The sequence below is a fragment of the Vulpes vulpes genome, chromosome 4 (assembly GCF_048418805.1).
Source record: "Vulpes vulpes isolate BD-2025 chromosome 4, VulVul3, whole genome shotgun sequence".
Taxonomy (NCBI): Eukaryota; Metazoa; Chordata; class Mammalia; order Carnivora; family Canidae; genus Vulpes; species Vulpes vulpes.
In genome coordinates this window covers 53245649-53256501 of record NC_132783.1, presented here as the reverse complement: position 1 = coordinate 53256501, position 10853 = coordinate 53245649, and the positions used below count along the sequence as shown (strand labels likewise).

Here is a 10853-nt window from a genome sequence, read left to right as displayed (position 1 = left end):
AAATAGCAAGTGTTGGTGAGGATGTGGAGAAAAGGAAACAATCATGCACTGTTGGTGGGAATGTAAATTGGTGCAGCCACTATGGAAGATGATGCGGGTGTCCCTCAAAAATTTAAAAATATAACTACCTTATGATCCAGCAATTCCACTTCTGGGTATTTATCCAAAGAAAATGAAAATACTAACTCAAAAATATGCACCCCTCCCCAGACACACACATACTTCACTACAGCATTATTTACAATATCCAAGATAGGGAAACAACCTAGTGTCCATTAGTACATGAATGTCTAATGAAGATAAGGTTTATGTAGACAACAGAATATTATTCAGCCTTAAAAAAGAATGAAATCTTGCCATTGGTAATGACATAGATAAACCTCTAAGAGCCTATAAGTGAAATAAATGAGACAGAGCAAGACAAATACCATACGATTACTCTAATAATGTGAAGTTTAAAAGAAAAAACAATTAAGCAAGCTCATATACACAAAGAAGAGAGGTGGGACAGAGGCATGGGGTGTGGAAGTAAAGGATGAAGGGGGGGGTCAAAAGGATAGATAGATAGATAGATAGATAGATAGATAGATAGATAGAAAGAAAGAAAACAAAATGACCAAAGGGAACAACAAAACAAAAAACCCACAAAATCAATCTATTACATTTTGTTTAGAACATTAATTCAGATAATCAAGCCTATTCAGTTTGGTAGTATCTTTAAAGAGCAATATGTGATCTATAATTTAGATCTGTCTTCTGAGAAATATGGTCAAATTACAAACATCCCAGGCTAAGCAGTAACTCTAAAATTTGATAATTCAAATATGCTATAAAAAAAGAAACTACAAGATACAGTATTTTAATGAATAGCTTAAACTCTTCTTTAAACTACTGATTAACCATTTCATAAAATTATTTTTGCTATCAGCAGCAATGGATACCTAGTTCTATTCACATTAAAATTAATTTGGTTATCTAAGTCAAATTTGCTCTTACTTGAATCTGATAATCTCATTCTATTTAATACATGAGCAATTGGGACTTTGACATCAAATACATACATTTCATTTTATCCTTTTGATATTGCTTCCCCCAGTCTTCTAATTTCTGAGAAAATCTCAAGAGGCAATAAGGTAGTTTTATGATACAGAATCATATAAGATTTATGATACACCTTGGGCAGTCAATATATTATACAATATGTATATCATCTAATCCAAATCACAAAGTATTCACTCATTCAATTACTCAGGGAATATTTATTGAACACCTAGTCTGCAAGGAGTGTCCCAGACTCTTGGGATGCATTGGAGAAAGGATAAAAATCACTGCCTTATTGGAGCTTGCCTTCTAACAGATGGAGACAAAAACCAGAAAGTGTAATAAAGAACCAAATTATATAGTACGTTAGAAGTAGCAAGTGCTATTGGAGAAAAGAAAAAGTAAAGCAGAATAAAAAGAAAAGGACTTAGAGTGAATTCTCCCAATCTAGGTATTCAACACAAAACTCCAAAAATTCTTTCCCAAAGCGTAGATTATTACTAATTCTTTTCTTGGCATAAATTTAGACTTTAGTCCAAGAGAAGTCTTGAAAACTAGTAAACTCTTATTAACATTTTGTACTTGGTTTCCATCTGTGAGAATGCTAAAAGCAAGATTAAAATTAAAAAGGTGCTATAGAAGTTGCTAGGCACTTTGGTATAAGTGCTGTATGGTATCAGTGGGAACCAATTTGATCTTCTGGATGTGTTTGAAACATTTGATGTGTTTGACACAGCAACTCTTGGAACATGTACCAAGAACTTTTTGAGAAATTTGTGGGAAATGTCTTGCAAATTATCTACATTAAGATATTCAGACTTTGCTGACCAATCAGTGGCAGCCTCTGAAATGATGAACCTTTTCCACTATCACCTGGAATTCTAGAGGTTTCCATGGAGCCATGGGAGAAGGAATTTTTCTGCACAGACTGGAACCCAATTTTTTTAAAAAGATTTTATTTATTTACTCATGAAAGACACACACAGAGAGAGGCAGAGACACAGGCAGAGGGAGAAGCAGGCTCCATGCAAAGAGCCCAATGTGGGACTCGATCCTGGGATTCCAGGATCACGCCCCGGGGCAGAAGGCAGATGCTCAACCACTGAGCCACCCAGGTGTCCCTAGAACCCAATTTATGAAAAGGAGCAATAGCCAATGAACAGCATAAGCTTGTATAATTTACTGGTGTTCTCCCAAGAGAGTACAAATGAGTAGAAAATTGAAGGATCAAGTATCTACTTTTCTTTTCAATCTTTACCTTTTTCTAAAAAAATTTTTTATTTTATTTGTTTTTTAAGTCAACTCTAACCCCCAATATGGGACCCGAACTCACGAACCTAAGATCAAGACTTGTATGCTTTACTGACTGAGCCAGCCAAGCATCCCTTTATCTTTTTTTTAATATGTAAAATTTTCAAGTTTTGTTTTATTCCTGTCAAAAGAGGAGTACTTTTATTAATCAAAAAGGGAATGAAATAAAGAGCTACTACTGCTATAGAACGATTCCATATCTTTTTCTCTATGAACAAACAAAATCCCCACTTTACTACATAGTGCACAGATAAATCTAGCTTTGAACTCAATTCTGCTTCCATTCTGACCAGTCTTTGAGGTGACTATTGGAAAATGATTCCTTTTTGTACTCCCTTTAGCAGTTAGCTAAAATGAATTTACAGACCATCTTTTGATGCATAGTTGATAGATTTAAAGTTGATAGATTTAAAAATTCCAAGAAGTGCTGTGTTATATAAGCTGTATATTGTCAGGTTGTTCTTTGACAAAAATTTTTTGGGTACTCTCTTTTTGGGAATCATATTGAGGTCATTTTAGGAAAAATAAAGTCATGTTAAGAAAGTATTGTTTGTTACTGAATCGGTGTTTTTTGAGTATCTTTTATGAACCAGGCATGTTGTTAGATACAAAGATTTATTCCAAGAATTATATAATGTTTCTGTTAAAGAGGCTCTATTTTTGGTAGTTAATGACATGGGCTCTAGGCTCCAGCGGATCTGTTTAAATTCAGGCTTCATCATTTCCTAGTTACCTGTCCTTGAGCAGGATACTTAAACTGTTTAAACCTCAGTTTGGTCATTTGTAAAGTGAAAATAAAAATTGTATGATCTCACAGGGTTGTTGTGAGGGCTAATGTGATAACATATGTGACATAAAGGTACTAAGTTATATTTCATTTCTTTATTGCATAGAAATCAACAAGAATGGGACTGTTACCGTTTTATTTACTTTATTTCCTTCTCCTCTCCCCTCCTTCCTTCTTCTTCCTCTCCAAAGTGGCTTGAATTAAACTCCCCCATTTCTGTGGAGACGTGGAAAGGGTATGAAGACAATTTCCTTTTATGGTGATGGGGCTCAGAACACGCTACTCCCAAATATGGCACCTTGGCATACTGAATACTTTAGCCTGAAAGGAGTCGGAAATATGGCAGAAGGTCACTCTGATCTCCCTCAACCTTTCCCCCCTGAAACAGGTCATAAAACCATCATGTGAGGTGCCCTCCCCATACCCAGAGGAAAGTAGATCCTTATCTCCAAAGACAAAGGGATGCCAAGAAAAATCTGAACAAACAGGCCTTGCTAAGTGTCCCCCCAGTTTGCACACTTAAGCAATTGTATTCCTCCACAACTATGCACTCTTCATCAAACCTAGCAGAAAACACTTAGGTCTAACTGTTCCTTTGGGACTTAATTTCCCTATGAAAAAGGTTCCCTGTCAGGTAAAACTTAGACAAGTAAATGTATGTGCTTTTCTCTGGTTAATCTGTCTTGGGCAGTTTTATTTTTAGACCCACACAGGGAACCTAACAGATTTGAGGAAAATTTTGTTGGCTTTTTTGTATGTGTGTAAACTTGAACTCACCATGGGAAATACATTAGGAAGGGAAAGCAGGAGTAGCAAGGAGAGAGTTCCCGGCCTCTCGCCCCTTCCCCCCCGGGGTGAGAGGATGGGGCTAGAGACCTTGGAGACCCAAGAGGAGCAGAAATCTGAGCCTGGATCTGGGGTGGTGGCTGTGGCTGGAGGTGGCAGGAGCTTGGTAGGTACTCCCAGGGGGCTCCTCAGAGGCTGGACCTACACCCCAGACTCCCGGCCATGGAACATCCCCACAATCAGGCTTGGCACAGACATGCTAGGGCTGCCTGTTTTCACAAGACCAAAGGGTTTGAGCAGTTTCGTTTATAATAGCAGCAATAAAAATGAGCCAAGGAACCGAGAAACTGTTCCCTGTTTTTTAGAAATCACATAAACTGTACTCATTTTTGGGTGACCCTAAATAAGGTATAAGAAGTATACCTCAGTAATGACTGAAGTTGAATTTCCTAATCAGTTTGGCAGGATTGGGTTCATATGTAATCTTATTTAAAGACAATAGATATATAACTTTTTTTAATATGCCAAGTTCACGTACGTAGAACATTTAACACAATGCCTGGCAAAGAGTAAAGCACTTAATCAATGACACCTAATATTATGCCATCTTTAATTTCTGTAGAAAAATATTTTTGTTACCCTAATCTTTTTAAGTATCAGTTGTTTGGAAAGGTTGTGAAACTCTCTGTGTAGCATTAACTATCAATATCTGAGTAGTTCATGTGCTTCCATGTATTGTACTATGGACATAACGTCCAGGTTGCAGCATAGCAAGAATGTAAAAAAAAAAAAGTCATGTTCTGTTTAAATAGGATGTTTTAAGTACTTTAAGGATATGGAATGGGAATTGTCAAATATCTGAAGTTATCACCCCACTGTCAGCTAAGAGTCCAATTCATGTGCTGATGTTGACGAGTCAGAGCTCTTCTGAAGATTTCAGGGCAAGGCGATGAATAAGAGATCTCTGTGTCTCTGCTTTTTCTGTCCATGTAATTGAACTTTGAATTGTACATGAATTGTAACTGAGCATTGAAGCTCCATACTGGAACAGATGCTACTGTGTAGGGGGAATAGAATAAATCTCCAAGGCTTCTAACCAAGTCCAATCTAAGTCAGCTGCAGGAAAGCTCACTTAACTTGCAGATCTTTGTGTTTGCTTCTGACAAGCTCTTCCCTTCCGAGGCTTGAATTGTCAGCATTCATCTCTTACCTTCGTCAAGGGAATGGTACTTTGACAGGTATCCAAGAAACAGGGAAACACAGAAGTGAAATCGAGTGACTCTGGCACTGCTGATAAGGAACCACCGATAGTCCAAATGTCAGAATTCTCAAAAAAGAAAAATTTAAGAACTCTATTTCCATTGTTGTTCAAATTACTATCTTTAAACACTTTTGTCTCTATTGGACCTAATTAAAGTAAGAAATGTCATTTTGTCAAGGGTGTCAAAGTTAGTAATTGCTCTGAAAGGAACACTTGGAAAGCTTTATGTTAACTACAATTTTTTATTTCTTTTGTAGAACTGAGCCTTAATTGAAGATGGTCCATCATGGGCAAATCTGACCTGAACAAAAGAGGTGAGAAAATTGAGGCACAGAGAAGCAGGTAACTTGCCCAGGGTCGTGCGGTTTGACGCTGGCAAAGCACACGTGTGGATGGAACAGTATTTCTCAAGAGCTCTGCACTCAATCGCTATGCTATGCACCCGTTTGTTACTCGTATTTCACTTTCCTGGGTTGCTTATTTGTGCCCTTTGCTCATTGTTCTCACATTCTCATATCCTCAGAAATATGTAAAGTTCTTGGAATGTTAAGCTTTTGCCAAATACTTGTTGCATTTTCTCCAAATACTTGTTGTTTCCTCTCTTTTACATTGTTTGTGTTTTGAGAGTTTTAGGAGCATTTTTTATTTAAATTTTTTTCTTTTTTTTAAATAAGGATTTTATTGATTTGAGAGAAAGAGAGAAAGAGAGAGCGAGGGCAGAGGGCAAGGGAGACAGGGGGAGCCCCACAGGGACTCCATCCCAGGACCCTGAGATCACAACTTGAGCTAAAGGTAGAGGCTTAACTGACTGAGCCACCCAGGCACCCCTAAAAATTTTTTTAAAGTTAACATCAGCTTTCGACACATTTTGAAAGCATTTTAACTACTCTTAGATTATAAAACTAATGTTTGCTTTTTGCTTCTATAAGCTTCGTTCTTTCTGTTTTGATTTTCTAATCTCTCTGTACATCATTTTGGTAAAAGGCAAAACTCCAGCTGAATCTTTTTTCCCCAAATGGCTATGCAGTTATCCAAAAATAAGTATTGGTTAATAAATCTTTTAACATTGATTTAAGCTACAACTTGTATTGTATATTTAATCTTCCTGTATAATTGGGTCCCTTTCAATACTTTCTCTCCAACTAAACCTGTACCAATACTGTGTTATTTTATGATTTCGTTTTTTAAAAAATATTTTTATTTATTCATGAGAGAGAGAGAGAGAGACAGAGACCCAGGCAGAGGGAGAAGCAGGCTCCATGCAGGGAGCCTGACATGGGACTCGATCCGGGGTCTCCAGGATCAGGCCTCAGGCTGAAGGCAGTGCTAAACCACTGCGCCACCCAGGCTGCCCTATGATTTCATTTTTATATACTGTAATATCCAGTATGAAAAGCCTTTACTTCATTATTCTTTTTCATAAATAAGCCGCCCTTTCTGCAAGTTTATTATTTCAAGGGAATTCAAGAATAATGTTATCAATAATCTCCCACTACTCCCAAATTACACTGGAATTTTTATAGAGATTGTATCCATTCATAAATTAACTTAGTGAAATTGAAATATTCAAATTATTAAGTTTTGACATCTAAGACCATGGTCTTTTGATAATTTTAAATCATGTAAGTATTCCATGTTTCTTATTCAATTTATTAATAGATTTTTCTTGTGTAGTTGTGAATAATTTCTTTGTATTTTCTAACTTGTACAAAATCATGCTTTTTATTTTTATTCTTTATATATTTGCATTTTAGCTCTGTTATTGAACTCCTTTTTTATTCTCAATAATTCTTCAATAGCTTTTCTTATCTTTTCAGGTATACCACTATATATCTTCAATACTGGTACTTTGCTGCCTATATATATTTATGGATTCTTTAAAAAAATAATTTTATTAATATTTCTAAGCCTGCCATAAATGAGCAGCCCTGTCTCTATCCTGACTTTAATCAAATTCTATTAAGGTAGCATTTTTTAACTTTTCCCTTTTTTATTTTTTAAAGATTTATTTATTTATTTGAGAGAGAGCGAGAGAGAATATGTGTGCGCATGATAAATAGCTTTGAATATAACTATTTGAGGGATAATTCCCTGAGGTAAGCACTTTGATGGGGTTCTAAAGCAAAGCATCTGCTAAGTCTTCAACCGAGAGAACAAGAAACAGACTGAACACTGCGAGAAATATGTTTTATAAAGAGAAGTAAAACAGAGAATAGTATTAGCTTGAAGAAATAAAAATTTTGTGGACATCTTCCAAACCTCTTGACTGTTATTTTAAGTTTATTCATTTATTTATTTATTCGATTTTATTTAGGAGAGAGAGGATGAACAGAGTGGGGGGCAGAGGAGGAGAGAGAGAAGACTCCTTGCTAAGCAGGAAGCCCAATGTGGGGCTTGATCCCAGGACCTTGGAGATCATGACCTGAGCCAAAGACATGCCTAGCCACCTAAGACATCCAGGCGCCCCTGTTACATTAAGTTTAAACCAGAGTCAGGTAGATTCAGATATCAGGTATCAGGTAGATTGTCAGTTACCAAGGCATAATAAAGATGAAGTGTGCTACCACTTTCCAAGACCCGCTTGTGGTTGCCCTTCTTTGATGGCCCATTTAAAATTAAAATCCAGTTAGGTTATCTCAGTTAGATTAGGTGTAGTCCGGTTGTCAGATTATTTGATGTGTTAGCCCAGTCAGGCTGCTATTATAAAAAAGACTGTGTGGCTTATAAACAACAGATCTTTTTCATGGATCTAGAGGCTGGAAGTCTGTTATCAGGGTGCCTCGATGGTCAGGTTCTATGTCTGGTGAGAGTCTTCTTCCTGGTTCATAAATGGCCTTCTTTCCCCTGTCACCTCACATGGTGGAAGGGGCTAGGGAGCTCTGTGGGGTCCATTCTTCAAGGGCATTAATTCCAATCTCCTAGCAACCTCCCCAAGACTCCACCTTTGGGAGGGAGTACCATAACCTTGAAGATTAGCATTTCACATTTGAATTTTGGAAGACATAAGCATTCAGACCATTGTATTCAGTTACAGTTATTTTCTCTTGGGGGTGAGAAGGGCTGAGAGGGTGAAGAAGTGGAATAGTCAAGGAATACTTAATGCTCTATTATCAGGGAAACTGACAATTTCCAGATAAATGGGTGCATTTCTGGATTTTTGGATAATAGCTATCCCTTCATTTACTTATAGGACCCGGAAGAAAAATAAAAAATAAAATGAAAATAATCAGGTAACTTGTAAAGAAATAAAGGAATAAATAAATAAATAAATAAAGCCTTCCTAAGTTAACTTCAGTTAACTTAGTTTACTAAAAATTTTGATAAGCCAGTGTTTTTAGGCCAAAGAACAGAGTTTTATGGCATTTTGACTAATGTTCATGCATTTAAGGAAGTTGGTGGTGAAGAACTCATAGTCAGCATTTCAGTGAATAAGGAGATGTGGCTTCCTCTTAGCATGATGGGAGGGTGGTGTTATAGTCTCTTGGGGTGACAGTACCAATGCAACTTTAGTTGGTGGGATGAAAAACGAATCTGAAGAGAAGGCAAAAAGTCAGAAAAGAGAGAGGAAGGAGTAGAATTGTGAAGAAATCTCTCCGTAATGTTATAATGATAAATAGGACTTCTAAACTCATTGTTGTAAAATATATGAGAATATTTTAGAGATCACTTGGAAATTGTTATGGGCTTAATTGTATCCCCTCCAAAATTCAAATGTTGAAATCTTAATCCCCAGTACCTCAGACTGTGACTGAATTTGGAAATAGGGTATTTAAAGAGGTATTTAAGTTACAATAAGGTCATTCAGAGGGGCCCTAATCCAATATAGCTCGTGTCCATATAACAAGAGGGGACTCAGACACAGCCAAGCACAGAGGGACCATGTGAAGAGAGAGACAAAAGATGGCCCTCTACAAGCCATGAGAGAGGCTTCAGAAGAAACAAACCTTAGCCAACCCACCGAACTCAAACTTCCAGGACCTCAGGACTGTGAGCAATACACTTCTGTTGTTTAAGCCACCCAGTGTGTGGTACTTTTACGGCAACTTTAAGCAAACTAAAGGCGTAAAGTACATAACCATGTGAGATAAAAGTGAAAAAAATGTAACAACCTAAAAAAAAAAAAAGATGTGATATGAAACTACCTTTGATTCCACATTCCTTTTTCTTCCAACGAAACTTCATTTTTGGTTGATTGTTGTTGTAGATCTTGAGCTGGTCAAGCACCAAATAAAGTAATGGGCAGGGAGGGGACAATCACACCATCGTGATGGTGTTCGTACAAGCCCTGATGGGGCCCAAGATGACTGTGGCTCCACCTAATTGAGTCCAACCAGTCTTCCCTGGGTGGACAGAGGATGCTGAGGATGTAGTACCTTGAAGAAAGAAACCCAATCCTAGGAAGATCTATAGGAGACTCGGAGGTGTATCAGCAACTTGGTGGCTTGCATGTTGGTTCAAATGATAGAGTTCCCTTTGATGGAACTCAGTACACACTACGGCACCTTGCATATGAAACATTTTAAGCTGAAGGAATTTGAGAATATTGCAGAAACAGGAAGGTCACTCTGACCTGAATCAGATCATAAAACCCTCAGGTGAGAGGTGCTCTCCCTATACTTGGAGGAAAGGAGCTTCCTTATGTCTGAAGACAAAGGGATGCCAAGAGAAATCTGAAGAGGCTTTGCTAAGTTTCTCCCAGTTTAAGACATTTACTTCATATTCCTTATTCTACCATATTCCTCCATGACTATTTGCTTTTCATCAAACCTAGCATGATAAAACAGATCTGTTTCTTTGTGTCTTCATTTCCTTATGAAGGCTCCTGCACACGTAAAACTTACATTAAATAAATTTGTATGCTTTTTTCCTGTTTATCTCTCTTTGACAGTTTGATTTACAGACCCAGCCAGAGACTCTAAGAAGGTTGAGGGAAAGTTTTCCCCCCACCACACCTTCACATCTCAGTAGAGCTTTTTAACTTCAAACTCCTCTCAGAGAAACAGCTTCTTCATCTTCCTTTATCAAGAAACAGTGCCACACACAAATGAGCAGTAAGAGCACGAGCTTCATCCATATTCCTTCCTCTTTTCCAAAGACATCATCCAAAGTAAATGGATTGAGGTAAGAGGGTGTGTTTTGTTATATTGCTTTAGGAAACAAAGTCAGAGTGGTATCCTTAGAAAAATGTTTTTCTTCTGAGCCTGCTATGCATCTTCTTAAATCTTCTTCTATCAAGAGTGAAGTTTGTCTTCGTAAAAACAGGTTTCTTGCAATATGGCTAAGCTGGTGTGACCTTCGATGATCTGCCAAGTAGATGTCTATCTCATCAGACAAGTTTGTTGGCCTGAAGGTAAATATGTTACAGTATTTTTTGCTTCTGCTGAAAAGCAAATACAAACTGAGTGACTACATATGAAAAAAGAATAAAAGGAGAATTGACAAGACAGCTGCTTGACCAAGCTTTCTGTGCTACTATCTACCTTTTCTGCGTTTTAGATGCAGAAATCTGGGTTTTTATAGCTTCCAATAGCATTAATAAAATATAAGTTCTTGATGCATGTTTGCTTATAATGAAATGTTAATACACATATTTGCTTTGAGCACATTGGAGTAAGGCCCTCCTTTTATTTAGGTTTTGCTAACACTTTTTCAAACAGTAGTCCCCCC

At 37.3% G+C, this 10853-nt stretch overlaps 1 pseudogene; it reads left to right on the top strand.

Annotated features, from left to right (window-relative positions):
• Positions 1–4001: 4001 nt before the first annotated feature.
• Positions 4002–10853, top strand: part of LOC112919559 (importin subunit alpha-1 pseudogene) — a 33662-nt pseudogene continuing 26810 nt past the window's right edge.